At 32.5% G+C, this 14,945-nt stretch overlaps 1 protein-coding gene across 2 annotated transcripts in view; it reads left to right on the top strand.

The window, feature by feature from the left end:
- LOC115890345 (protein decapentaplegic-like) overlaps window positions 1–14,945 on the top strand; it is a 114,657-nt gene that overhangs the window by 62,674 nt on the left and 37,038 nt on the right. The gene's annotated exons all lie outside the window — the stretch shown is intronic.

Raw genomic sequence — 14,945 nt, 5'->3', positions numbered from 1 at the left:
ATTTTTTATTAGTGATTATTGTTTTAAATTATGCATTTCTAACATTTTTAGTGTATTATATTATAGGTACACTGATTTGTGTGATGTTTTTTTATAATTCATTTATCGGGTTGAAAAAAAAAATACGAAAAACTATCAAAACCATATATGTATATTTTTTTAATTTGTGTTAAAATTTCTTCTTATTTTTTATCATTATATATTTTTATTATTTTCTCTATTTTAATATTTATTTTTAGTTGTTTCTTTTTTGTCATCTTAATTTTTTAAAATGTTGAAATTTTATTTCTTTTTTTCTGAAAACTTTTCTAAAAATATAAATGTATAATATACGTATATTCAACGTATACCGGTAAGGTTTATAAGAATGTTACTTATTTTTGTGAAATTCTTTCTTTGAAATATCTGTTTATAAATTGTGATAATCTACGAAAAAAATATATAGGGTGAACTAATATTCCGTGCACAAAAAAAACTATACACATACAGTTTATTTTTGTTTAAATTTTTTCTATTTTTCGTGAATTCTTATTCTATAATGTCTAGTATATCACTGATTTCCAGTGGACATCAAGCACTACAAATCAGCTATAAGCATGCGTGAGGTGAGCTCTCAATTGCACAAGATGGCGGAGTTCTGAACCTAATTGTTTTTAATTATTTCTGTAAATTTTTTTGTGAATTTTTCCAATATTTTAATAGTTATTCTGCTAATCGGCGAGAAGACCAATCATTCAACAAATCATGATCAATTTGTGACTCGATTACTCTAAACATAGAAGTTTTATGTCCACGGAATAACGTGACATCCTGTAATAGCCACAAATCGAAACACTTAATAAAATTTTAAAATCGTTCTTCATCAAATATTGGTCCTCTTACACTTATTTGTAGGATTCAAGTCAAAATCTAACTTTAAATATAGGATTTATAATCTAATTATAGTCTAAAGTATACTACCTGTTGGTAGGTATATTAAAAGGATTTCATGTCATTAAAAAGCCCTGAATAGTGTCAACATCTTTGAGTTTTATTAGTCTTTGGGCATATTAATCCTTTATTTATTTTTATGGTAGTCCATTTCGTTTGTCAAAATTTTTCACTACTAAATTTTAGCTACTTTATGATTTTATGTTATGGACGGACGAAATGAATAATAATTTGGAGAATTTGGGTATCGAAAAACGTGTTGTTGCATTTAGAACTATTATATTATTTATTATATTTATGCAGGTGGGCTTGGTTATAAACTTATCCGTACAAAATGAAGCTACCTGAAATATACAGGGTGGTAGGAATTGTATTCGGGAAACTTCGACAGTGTATTCTGCAGATAAAAATGAGTAAAAATGTTCGTATAAATTTATATCCTAAAATGCTTTGTTTCAGAGATACAGGGTATAGAAGTTTGATTTTTATTTCGGGTTTTTTCGTCAATATTTCGATGAAAATTGTTATCTGGGAGTTTTTTTGATATGAGAAATTTTATTTCAATGTCAATATGATTCCTACTTCTAGAGGACGCCACCAATCGAGACGCCGGCAATAAATGATTTAAAACACCCAGAAATCATTTAATTTTTAATAAAAAAACTTCTACCCAAGAAAATCACAATTAAAATATAAAACTATTGAGTAAAAAAATACATTTACGACGTTTTTCACGTAGAAAAGGTCTTTTAGTAAAAATCGCCAATAGTAGTGGTTCTCGATATTTAGAGTTGAAATTATCAATACCTGTCGTCAATGATATAAATTAAACAGGTTGACTAAATTGAAAAAAGACTGAAATCATAAATTTGAAAGGTTTTTGTGCCAAAAGTTCAACAGGAACTGTTTTTTTCATCATTTTTTTCAAAGAAAATTTGCATTAAAAAATGTATGATTTAAAAAATTATTGCTCGTAGCGAGTTTTGCCAAGAGACATTTTTTACGTAAAAAATCACGGAAATGTAGATTTTTTTGCTCTGTGGTTTTATACAGGTACGGGCGAAAAGTTATTACTCTTCAAAACAGCCAAAACACATGTAGATGGCGCCCCCTACAAATAGGAGTCATATTGACATCAAAATCGAATTTCTCATGTCAAAAAACTACCAGACACCGTTTTTTGTTAAAATATATTGACGTTACTTCATTAACTATTTGGAAAAAATCGAAATTAAAAGAAATTTCTCTACGTCCTGTATATCCCAAATTAAACATTTTAGGACGTACATTTATACAAACTTTTTTACTTACTTTTATCTGCAGATTATGTTTTATGCAGCTTATATTTTATATTCTATTGACTGATGATAATCAAAGGTCAGAATGGTCAGAATGACATTATCCGGAAATTTTGAAATATAATTATTAGAAAAAGTTAAAGGTTTTTTAGCTTTTTCTATATACTAACTGAAAATTACTATCTCCAATTTAGACGTTCTGAATGCTTACATTGAATTTAGGGGAACAAATTTCGATGCTAATTGAAACCACTAATTTATTCCCCTAATTTCGGGGTTCCCAATAAAGCTTAAACTGCAGTTTAATCTTATAAGCTTTTAAATCGAAAGCTTCATTTGTTTTGTGTTGTAAGTGTTGTTGTTCAGTCTGTCTATAGCTCGTGCTGGCGCGAAAGAAACAACAAGAAAAACTAACGAAATAATAAATAAAATGGCAATTACCTTGCACAGACGGTACAGAGTCGATTTAACAGACAGCCTGGCACCTCGCCTGTACTGTTATGGAAGATCAACTTACCATATACAGTCGGCAGTCAAATGTTTTTTCGTTGGAAATGTGACTAATAAGGCGACCGAGTGTGCCACTAACAAGGCAAATACAACCGTTTCTGGTATAGTATATGTGCCGTAAATTGTTTTACTTTACTTAGACTGGTAGTCATATTAAGTTTGTTTATTAAACCAACACTAATAAGACTATACAGGGCGGCGCACAGTAGTTCCCTCCCTTATAAAAATTTGGCCAAAACTCAATATATCGAAAAAAATATTTTGATCATATATGATCAAATATTTTATAATATATATTTAAAAACATGAAAGGTTTGTTATAAAAATATATTTTGGAAATTCATGCACTTTAGAGCACTTATGTGATAACATTTTATTTGCAATAGTCTAAAAAAGCATATATAACTGTTTTTGTATCGACAATGAATAAATTACTCACTTAGTGTTTTCAAAATAATATTAAATAGTGCATTTTATAATTAGACCATACTGCACGTATACTTTCCTCATATAATATCAGTTTTTGACAGATAAAATGAAAAAAAAATAGTACTAACCATTTGAAAATATCAAAATTATATTGTACCTGTGAAATATATTTTATATACATAACTAAATCAAGGATATCGCAGCTGAACTAAGTGATTGTTTTTTTAACTTAAATGAAACTTCATAATGTCTTTTTTGAGAACCATGTCAAATTAGCTGCTAATATCTGCTATTCAGCATAAATTGTCTTGTAAACAAACGTCTTATATAAATGTTGCATGGTTTATAAATGTGCATTTAAAAATTGAAATAGAGCATTTTAAATATTTCATTGTTAGCCACGCCATAAAAAATGACCGGTATAAGATAATGTGAGTTTTTTTCACAAATTTATTCTATTTTCTTTGGCGTTAAGAAAATATTGGTAAAGTACAGGGTATTAACATAGTATAGCATTAGATATTAACAAATATAAATTAACCTCAGATTTTAACCAATTTTCGGATATACCTACTATTATTAATGAAAATTTTAATAAATAAAAATAGCATGGTAACACCGCATAGTTTTTCAAATAAAAATAGTGTCCTATATGCACAATTTTATGCTGAATCAAATTATGTACAGAAAAAAGGGAGTTATGATTTAAAAAGCCCAGGATTTTATCATTACTTTGGGACACCCTTTATACAAAAAATATTTTTAGCATATACACCTTAATAAAACATGCAAATATTTATATAATACTTTTTTCATATTTTCGTCTACGCAACGACAATATTGAACTTTCTCACACTTATGGGACACCCTGTATCTTTATTAGCTTATCAACGATTTACCGCATATCTTCTAACCATTGTTCATTCTGTTTGTTGTTTTTTAATTTTTGCTAAATAACTTTATAAAGTAATACTTATTAATATTGGTAAATAAATTGCGCTTTTAAATTCTAATGAACCATCGTTACTTTACCTGTATAATTGAAAACGTCTAACGATAAAGAACTTTTTTTATATGTTTGGCAACTCCAAACGCCTAAATATTTATAGATTTACTAAAAAATATTAACTGATACATTAATTTTCCCCGATATAATAATATACAGGTTTTGGCCACGTACGTCCATAAGAGCGAACCAGTGTGCGGCGCGGCGCCTCTCATACACCGCAGAAGCTCTAAGGAGAACAGTAGATTATATCGAAATGAAATTTTGGCAGCAGATGTAGGTTAACTGAAAGCATTTTATAAAAATATATAGAATTATACAGGGTGTTTCTAAAAAAAAGTTATACATCAATTTTGCTACTTCACTTTTAACATCCCTTACTTTAGTTTTTCCTCTGATCCACTCATTCCTTTTTCTATCTGTCAGCCTTATATGTAGCATTTTTCTTTCCATAGATCTTTGAGATTTTGTTACCTGATCCATGTTTGATTTTGTCAGTGTCCAGGTCTGTGATCCGTAAGTAAGTACAGGGTGTACACATTGATTATATACTTTGGTTTTGAGGTACTGTGGATATCTTTTATTTTTTAATATGTAACTTAATTTTCCAAATGCTGCCCAGGCCAGTCTTACTCGTCTCTTTATTTCAGCTGTTTGGTTTTCTTTTTTCAGTTTAATCATTTGTCCCAGATTTATATAGTCTTCAACTTGTTCAATTTTTTCTTGGTTTATTCTGGTTGTTATGTTTTCATCTGTGTTTGTTATGATTTTAGTTTTAGTGTAGTTCATATTTAGGCCTATTCTTCTAGCTGCTGTATCCAGTTCTTCCAGCATTTCTACCAGTTCTTCTTTCTTTTCTGTTATTAAGGCGATATCATCCGCATATCTTAGGTGATTTAAGTATTGTCCACATATTTTGATACCTTTTTCTTCCCAGTCTAAATTTTTGAAAACGTCTTCTAATGCCTGGTTAAAGAGTTTAGGGGATATTGTGTCACCCTGTCTGACACCTCTTCCTATGCGAATTGGCTTTGTTCTTTCGTGGATTTTAATTGTTGTTGTTGCTTGGCTATATATGATGGCTATTAAGTCTGCGTATCTGTAGTCTATCCTGCTATTTATTAAGGAAGTTTTTACTGCCCAGTGCTCAATACTGTCAAAAGCCTTTTCAAAACCTACAAATGCAATATATAGTTTGTAGAAAATCTCCTAATAAAGATAAAGTACGAAAGATAAAATACGAAACGAGCTAATAAAAAACGCAGGCACGGCTATCATAGAGGAATACACAAAACTGTTTAACATTATATTACAACATAAGAAAATACCAGAAGAATGGAAACAAAGTATAACAATACCCATTTTTAAAAAGGGAGATAAAACAGACCCAGCAAACTATAGAGGAATAACATTACTGAGCACCTCGCTAAAACTTCTGGCTAAGATCATTGCGGACAAAATCTCCTCAATAGTGCCAATAAGCGAGGAACAACAAGGATTCCGAAGAAACCGATCAACTACCGATGCACTATTCATACTCAGGCAACTAGTTGAAAAATTCTTAGAGTATAACTCTCCAGCCTATCTATGTTTTATAGATTTAACAAAGGCCTTTGATAGAGTCCAACTAAAAGACATCATCACCATCTTGGAAAGCAGTAATCTCTCGAAAGAACTCACAGAACTTATCAAGGACATAAACACAAACACAACAACCCAAATAAGAACAAACGTTACCTTAACGCAGCATCTTCGAACTGCAAATGGTATTCGCCAAGGCGACAGCCTCAGCCCTCTATTATTCAACACAATCATGGATCAAGTAATAAAAACCGTCAAGAATACTGGATTAGGATATCGAATGGGAATGCATAAAGTGAACATATTATGCTATGCCGATGACGCAGTACTTATTGCAGAGTCAGAGGACGACCTCCAAAGAATGCTACAAGCTTTTAACAGACAGGCAGAAAAACTTAACATGCAAATTTCCACAAATAAGACCAAATGCATGACCATTACAAAGGAGCCTCTACGGTGCAAATTGGTAATAAAAACAGATAATGTCATTCGAATACCTCGGATGCAAAATTACAAGCTCAGGATTCCTGGAAGAAGAAGTAAGGAAACAAGCCAACAAACCTGCATACGACCAGTGATGACAAATGGTGCGGAAACCAGAGCTGAAACATCAGTAACAAAGAGAATCCTACGAACTACTGAAATGAAGACCTTAAGAATGATAACTGGATACACATTGAGGGACAGACAGAGAAATGTAGACATAAGAGAAAAGTGCCAAACAAACGACGTTGTCAGATGGATAAGGCAGAGAAGAATAGAATGGAACCAGCATGTCAATAGAATGGGCCCCGACAGAATGGCCATAATAATTCGCAACAACGTACCCCATGGCAGAAGACCTACTGGACGACCACCTAAACGTTGGCAAGACAGTTGGCAGTCAACCTCGGAAGAGTTGCTTAGACGAGGAGGAAACCGGAACTAAACAGGCGATACGCCTTCTAAAAGAAGAAGAAGAAGAAGCAATATATAGTGGGATGTTTTATTCATTGGCTCGTTCTATTAGCATTTTCATCGTTAATAAGTGGTCAACTGTACTGTATCCTTTTCTGAAGCCTGGTTGTTCTTTTGCTTGGTATCCGTCAAATTTTGTTGTTAGTCTATCGGTTAATATTTTCGTGAAGAGCTTATAAATTACGTTAAGGAGTGTTATAGGACGATAGTTTTTTAGATCTACCCTATCACCTTTTTTATGTAGGATGATGGTTATAGATTCCTTCCAGTCGTTTGGGATTATTTTTTCTATTAGGATTTTATTCAGGAGAATATAAAGAGTATTAACTTCAGCTTTTCCGCCGTACTTTAGCATTTCTGTTGTTATTTCGTCTTTTCCAGGTGATTTGTTGTTTCTCATTTTCTTCAATGCTCTCTTAATTTCCGATTTGCTTATTTCAGGTTGTAGTTCTGAGTTTACGTTTCTTATTTTTTTTTGGATCATAAATGACCTAAATACAAAATATTTTCATGGTGTCTGTCTGTCTGTCCGTCTGTAACACGATAACTCAAAAACCGCTAAACCGATTTTAATCAAATTTGGCATAAAAATACTGTGGCACCCGACAATCTGGTCATCAGTTTTTGGTGGGGGTGGGGTGTTGGTAAAGGGGTATGGGAGGGGGTTAAAAATTTAAAAAAATCGTGACTCTAAAATTACAGTAGCTAACGAAACGCCGGTTTTCAATTTAAGATTAGGAATAATATTTGCAACAAAATTTGTAAATAACATCAAAATCAGTCAACGTCGCAGTTTTTGAGATAAAAAAAATATCAAGTATGGGCGGCTATACGTGCCTCCCGGCGCCATTTTTTTTACCTCTAAATGCAAAATAATAAAGACAACTCTTGTATAAAGAGTAAGAAAGAACCATCAAATATACTCAAACTCAAAATGTATTTATATGTTGATCTATTTGAGAAAATTCTCTTCAAAAGATAGAGAAAGTAAACCGTTTAAACATCCAGTGTACACAGGTGTTCTCCTCCACTATCGTTAAACAAATCTTTTCCCAAAATATAAACAAATTTTCCCGATTAAATAAACACATTTCCTTTCTCTATAGTTCGGATCGGCGGACGTTACGCAGTGCACTTTTCAATAACACAACGGGCATATCGGAAAAGTGGATTTTCGCGGAAAAGTCTAAAAATATCGCCGGTACGTGATGTTTGGAAGGTTTGCAATAGTGCTAGGTCGATTGGGATTAGCCAGTATACACAACTTTAATCAAAATCGATTTCGGTTTTGTTTTATCTTGCGGCTTTATCGATAAATATTGAGTTTCGTTTTGGCTAGCGGAGTCGATAGATTCCAGTTTTCGGTTTTTATTGCTTTAGGTAACTGTACGCAACAGTTGAATTGTACTGTAACATTGTTACAAAGACACATGTTATAGAGAACAGACTATATACGAGCTTAAGATGTTAATTTTAAAAACTTGGAAAGCATAGGAAACCCCATGCAAATTTTAAACTGTCCAAATATTGGCTCCCATGTTGATTTCACAGAGTTAAGGTATAAATAGTTCTTTTAAAGGTATGCGTATGCTGAATTAGACGTATAACCTATACATTTACATATACATATTTAGAACATAACACATATACATTTTTAGGGTTCCGTACCCAAAGGGTAAAAACGGGAGCCCTATTACTAAGACTTCTCTATCCGTCCGTCCAAAGTTGAATCTTATGAACCGTTATAGCTAGACAGTTGAAATTTTTACAGATAATATATCTATGTTGCCGCTATAAGAACAAATACTAAAAACAAAATTAAATAAATGTTTATAAATAAAAAAGTACTTTCACTAAACATTGTCTTTTAAGTAAGAGTTTTACATAGAATCTTTCAAGTCCTCGGTAGTACGGCAGGTTCGAATCCTAGTCAAGGCGACTTTTTTTAATCGTTTTTTTTTAATTTTTACATATTTATTTTTACTTTTTACATATTTATTATTGATTAATACAATTTTTAGTAATGTGTTTTTGTTAATAGTTTCTGTTGTTAGTTTTTGTGAAAGTTTTTTTTGAGTTCTCCTGGCTGTTCTGATGTCTGATTTTCTTCTAGTTTCGTAAGTGTGTATTTGTTTGTTAGTTTTTAAAGAAATATTTGTTTTTATTAATTTATTTTTGATTTTGTGTGGAAGTAATATATTATGATATTTTATTAATTGTCTTATGTTTAATTCTTCCGTTTTTTTGGTATACTTCCTCTGTTGGTGTTAGTTTATCTAGGTTAAATATTATGTATAGTATTTTATTTTGTTGTCTTTGTAGCATGTTTAAGTTTTGTTTTTTCATTTTTTTTCTGTTGTATTACTCCAAGTATTAATTAAATATATATTCCTTGATGAAAATAATGGATGATATATTGGTTTCTTCATATTTGGTGGTATTAGGTTTTTAAGTTATAGGCAATTGTTCTGGCGTTTTCTTTTTTTAAACTATTTATATGTGTCTCCATTTTAAATTGTTATGAATTTTAATGCCGAGGTAATTGACTTCAGATATTTCTTTTATTTTTTGCTTGTTTATAGATATAGTTAAGTCTTGACAGATTATTTGTGTTTAAATTTTGTAAACATGTCAAATATTCAACTATACTTGTACAGAATCATTTCAATTTAAAATTTCATCTTTGGCAAAACAATGAAAGTTTTTCAGAGTCTTGGAATCGCTAATTAACCACATTATTTAAAGCATGAATTCCTAAATGGCTTTAATTAAATCGTTTTACTAAACAAAAGACGTAAATATGTCAAACGTTTGCGGATTAATATATTAGCCAGCTCACAGTATAAACAATTATCGCTCATTACACGTCAATATCTATGCAAAAATCTATTACAAATACAAATGTTTTAATTACATATACACATTAGAATATTCGACACCTACAAGAAAATTTTTGCATCGCTAATAGCTATTCTGGTTCAGTTTATTTATTCCGTTCTATAAATAAATTCTGTACAAGGTGTATAATTTATACCTGGTAATGGTAGCATTTGTTCTTTATAGATACAGGGTGGCCCATCGAAAACGTTCCGCAAGGCATAACGGCCAGGGTATTTATTTTTTTAAAAAATCCAAAAACACGTCAATTTTGTTTGTGAGGGGGACAACTTTTGCCCCAAAAATGATTGCAAAATATTCAAACCTCTAAGCGGGGGTGTCATCCCCCAATTTTTTTCAAATGGATAGGGGGGTTAAGAGGCACCGCAATGAAAAGAGCTTTCTATTCTCTATATTTCCCCGCTTCGTTTTTGAAAATCGGTCAAGTCATTGAGAAAATATGAAGGATTGAAATTTGAAAAGTTTATTTAAACATTTATCAGATTAAATGATAATTAAGGATAAATTCGACCAATTAGCTGTTTTTTCTTATTATTTCTAGATGTTTACGCATTTTTTCACTTGCCACAACGTTGAACGATCAGGTGCGGTAGTTGCTAGATAACTGTTCTGTGACTTGTACGTTGAAGTTCTTCTCAATAGCGTTAAACTGACCTACAATAGAGTTTCCAAAAATACCAGCCCACACGTTCAATTTCTGAGGATTTTGTGTGTGCGCCTCGTGAAAAACCCTGGGGTTGTCCTCAGCCCATTACCGACAGTTGTGCCGATTAACTACACCGTTCAAAAAGAATTCTTTGGAAACTTGTACGATTCCCGCCGGTCTCATTGGCTTCATTGCGGCGCCACTTGACCCCCCTTTCCATTTGAAAAAAGTTGGGGGATGACACCCCCGCTTAGAGGGTTGAATATTTTGCAATCATTTTTGGGGCAAAAGTTGTCCCCATTTTCTGAAAAAAGAATACCCTGGCCGTTATGCCTTGGGAACGTTTTCAATGGGCTATATACAATGACGCGTTCAAAAGACGTGACTTTTGTCTTTTTGGGCCTGATGATGGGAAGTAACAGATTCCCGAAACATGTTGCCCCATTTTTAAACAAAATTATTTTTTGAAATAAACATTTTGAAAAGATTTTGAGTTTTTGAATCCCCTACCCTTCGTTAGAAGTTTTGCAATAGGAGAACATTTTTGAAAACTTATTTCTGAGATTTTTTGGACACCGATGTAATGTGATAAACTGAATTCCAAACATATGTGTTTTGATTAAAGCTTAATTAAGGTTTGCAAAGCTTCAGCATTTGCCATAAAATAGAGAGCAATTTGTTACAAAACCATATAAATTATATATTGTTACGGATTCCGTGGGTCCACTATTTAAACTCACGATAAAATACTTAACGAATTTATTTGTTTCACTCTGTACACACAACTTATACTATTTACAACACAACTTATGCAACTACTATTACTCTAACGGTATTTCGCGGTATTATCAAACTTCAGACTATCTTCAGACTTGTCCAACTGTCAAAGCGCGGGCCTTATATACCCCTGGCGATGGTTTCTGGAATTTTCTAAAGAATTCTGTAATTTTCTTTTACTTTCTGTCGAATTCGCCAGGTTCCTCAATGCACGTTGCGGTTATGCAACCACTAATACACCTTGACCTTAACATTGCCCCCTTCTCAAATTTGATCGTCCCGATCAAGGTTTCCTGTCTGGTATCTCTTCAATCGATCCAGATGAACTACTTTCATCTTACTTCTAGGGCTGCGTTGAATCCGGTACACAACATCATTTATCCTGTTGATGACTGTATAAGGACCTTCCCATGCTGGAGTTAACTTTGGGGACCTTCCTTTCTTGCGCTGTGGGTTATACAACCATACCCTATCGTCCTGTTGAAATCCCGTAGAATTAGCTCTGAGGTCGTAACGAGCTTTCATCCGGTCACTGGCTAGCGTAATCTTACTTCTCACGGCCTTATGAATTCCCAATAACCTTTCCTTCAGTTCATCCGCGTAGTCCTCTACGTTCGTGGTGCTGTCGTCTTGTGATCCGAACACCAAGTCACAAGGCAACCGTAATTCTAGACTGCTCCAACTGTCAAAGCGCGGGCCTTATATACCCCCTGGCGATGGTTTCTGGAATTTTCTAAAGAATTCTGTAATTTTCTTTTACTTTCTGTCGAATTCGCCAGGTTCCTCAATGCACGTTGCGGTTATGCAACCAGTAATACACCTTGACCTTAACAATATCAATGTAATCACAAAACTTCAATCTATTTCCATATTGTAACCGAATTTTAAATTATCTTATCATTGTCATTATTTTCGAGAAAATTTAGTCCAAACATAAGGAATATTTTGTTGATGTTTGGCCATCAAATTCTTAAAAATAAAGACGTTGTCTAAAAATGTGCTACAATACGAATATAAGTATAATCCCTTATCTTTAATTTCCTTCTTCGTTTGTGCAAAAATCCCTAGCCAGTTTTACGTAAAACGATAAATGCCGAACGCTTGTTTTGCTACTTTTTCGGACTACCTATATAGTGAAATGGACTCTTTAATCTCTGTTTTACATACAGTTTTTTTTTATCTGAAAATAAAATATAGCAGTAGGTGTTAACAAATTCCCTTCAATTAGCTACCGCATAAAAAGGAACTAACCGCAACTTTGAATGGGCATAAAAACGCAACAATAAGAGCCATAAAAAACTTATATTTATGTATATGTGTCACGAGGAATATTGTCGGATTTTTAATCGTCCATATGAAGTAATAAAATAACAATTCGCAACTTGTCATTGTTTACGACCGATATATATGTATATTAGTGTCGCCCAGAGTAAAGTTCAAGGAATTTTTTTCAAAGGCTAACTTAATATGATTTAATTGATTTAGATTAAAAATAATTTAGAACATTTTTTTTTCGTATTTTTTAAGCTCTTGTAGAACTTAGTGACTTATTGTTATCTCTTCTTTGATTTTAATAAACTTTCGAACTAAAGCTTTATTTTTAAAACCTTTATGATGTTACCTCATTAATCATATTCTACCATTTCCAACTATGGTGTAGCCTTCCTCACATATTTAGATACTCTATTTGGAGTTGAGCCCATTGTTTTCTATTGTTGGCTATTTATCCAGTAAAATTGTATCGCCGTATAGAAAGTAAAGAAAAAAAATACGGGCAACTGATTTTTTCAGTGTTTGTCAGCGACTGTCTTCTGAGTGTAAAATTAGAAAAAAAGGCAATTTTCCCTTTGCGGTTTTTGAGCAATAGGGGTGGTTTTTTAAAACTGTACTACAATAAAATAAAAACACTAAATCACCACAATACACCAAAACACTTTTACTTTTACACTGGACGCGCGTTTCGCTAACCATGTTAGCATCATCAGCAGATGATTATAAACTAAAGTACAATCTACAAGTTGAGCGTTTATATACTCGCCCAGTGGGCACCGAGTGGGCGTGGCAAAATCTAGCCAACCGAGTCAGAACCCACCGAGCGTAACAGTTAGATTTCCGCCACTAGAGTAGTAGAAACAAAGAACTTGAAGGAATTGGACCGTTGTCTCTGTTCATACTATCTTTACATTTATTAATTCTGATGCTTTCATATGCATCTAATTGCCTGTAATTTGAGACTTGTTTAATTAATTTTAAATTATTAAGATCTATACAATGTTCTTTATCAACAATATGTTCGGCAACGCAAGATTTACCCGGTCTACCATATCTTATCTGAGCTAAATGTTCTTTAAATCTAGTTAATATTGATCTTCTAGTTTGCCCAACATATTTCTGATTACAATCTTTACAAGAAATTTCATAAATACCCGTATATGAAACAAAATTGTTTTCAATTTAATAACAACTTTTTTGAACAGCGGGAAGGTACAGCAATGGGTAATCCATTGTCTCCATTTTTGGCTAATTTATTCATGAGCAGGTTTGAAGTGGAGGCTAGGAATCAGTTTGAGTATTTTCCAAGAGTATGGTTTAGGTATGTGGATGATATTTTTGCTGTTTTTGACACACATTCAGACACCATAGATAATTTTATTTCTAAGTTAAATAATCGTTTTCCTTCCATTAAATTTACGCATGAAATTGAGAACAACGACAGATTACCATTTGTAGATGTATTAGTTATTAGAAATGCTAATAATTGCCTGGAATTTGATATCTATAGGAAAAATACGACCACACGCAGATATATTCCTAATGAATCATAATGTTGAACATAAAATGGCTAGTTTAAATTTCTTAGTTCATAGATTACTTAGTTTCCCACTTTCTAACGAAATATATGAAATAGAAAGAGATTACATTAGGAATGTAGCTGAGTGTAATGGATATTCTCCTTCACTAGTTGATAAATTAATTAGAAAACGTAGGTATAGGTTAATGATTTCTGAAAATTCGACTTTTCAAGTGGGGAAAGATACGTCTAAATATTTTTCGATACCGTTTGATAGAGAGTTAACCCGTGGTTAATAAAAAATAAACTTGTGTATAGTGCTAATAATAAATTACAACAATTTTTAGGTAATCCAAAGGATAAAACACCTCCACTGGAAAGGTCGGGTATTTATGAAATTTCTTGTAAAGATTGTAATCAGAAATATGTTGGGCAAACTAGAAGATCAATATTAACTAGATTTAAAGAACATTTAGCTCAGATAAGATATGGTAGACCGGGTAAATCTTGCTTTGCCGAACATATTGTTGATAAAGAACATTGTATAGATCTTAATAATTTAAAATTAATTAAACAAGTCTCAAATTACAGGCAATTAGATGCATATGAAAGCATCAGAATTAATAAATGTAAAGATAGTATGAACAGAGACAACGGTCCAATTCCTTCAAGTTCTTTGTTTCTACTACTCTAGTGGCGGAAATCTAACTGTTACGCTCAGTTGGCTCTGATTCGGTTGGCTAGTTTTTGCCACGCCCACTCGTTGCCCACTGGGCGAGTATATAAACGCTCAACTTGTAGATTGTACTTTAGTTTATAATCATCTGCTGATGAGGCTAACATGGCTAGCGAAACGCGCGTCCAGTGTAAAAGTAAAAGTGTTTTGGTGTATTGTGGTGATTTAGTGTTTTTATTTTGCTGTTTAACACCAAAGGTACCAACCCTCAACTGTAATATACTACAATAAAATAATTAGATGCAAAGAGTTTATTATTTCCGGACTTAGCGTTTTGTGAGCCCTTTGGGGTGGTTTTCAAAAAGTTTGGTTAACAGCAAATTGACCCATATGAAAGTTGTTCATAATAAATGGACACGCAACTTTTCCTCATGATTTTTTTGTAG

Source organism: Sitophilus oryzae, unplaced genomic scaffold, assembly GCF_002938485.1.
Source record: "Sitophilus oryzae breed Bouriz unplaced genomic scaffold, Soryzae_2.0 scaffold_863_pilon_pilon, whole genome shotgun sequence".
Classification (NCBI taxonomy): domain Eukaryota; kingdom Metazoa; phylum Arthropoda; class Insecta; order Coleoptera; family Curculionidae; genus Sitophilus; species Sitophilus oryzae.
This window is presented reverse-complemented; position numbering and strand designations above follow the sequence as displayed.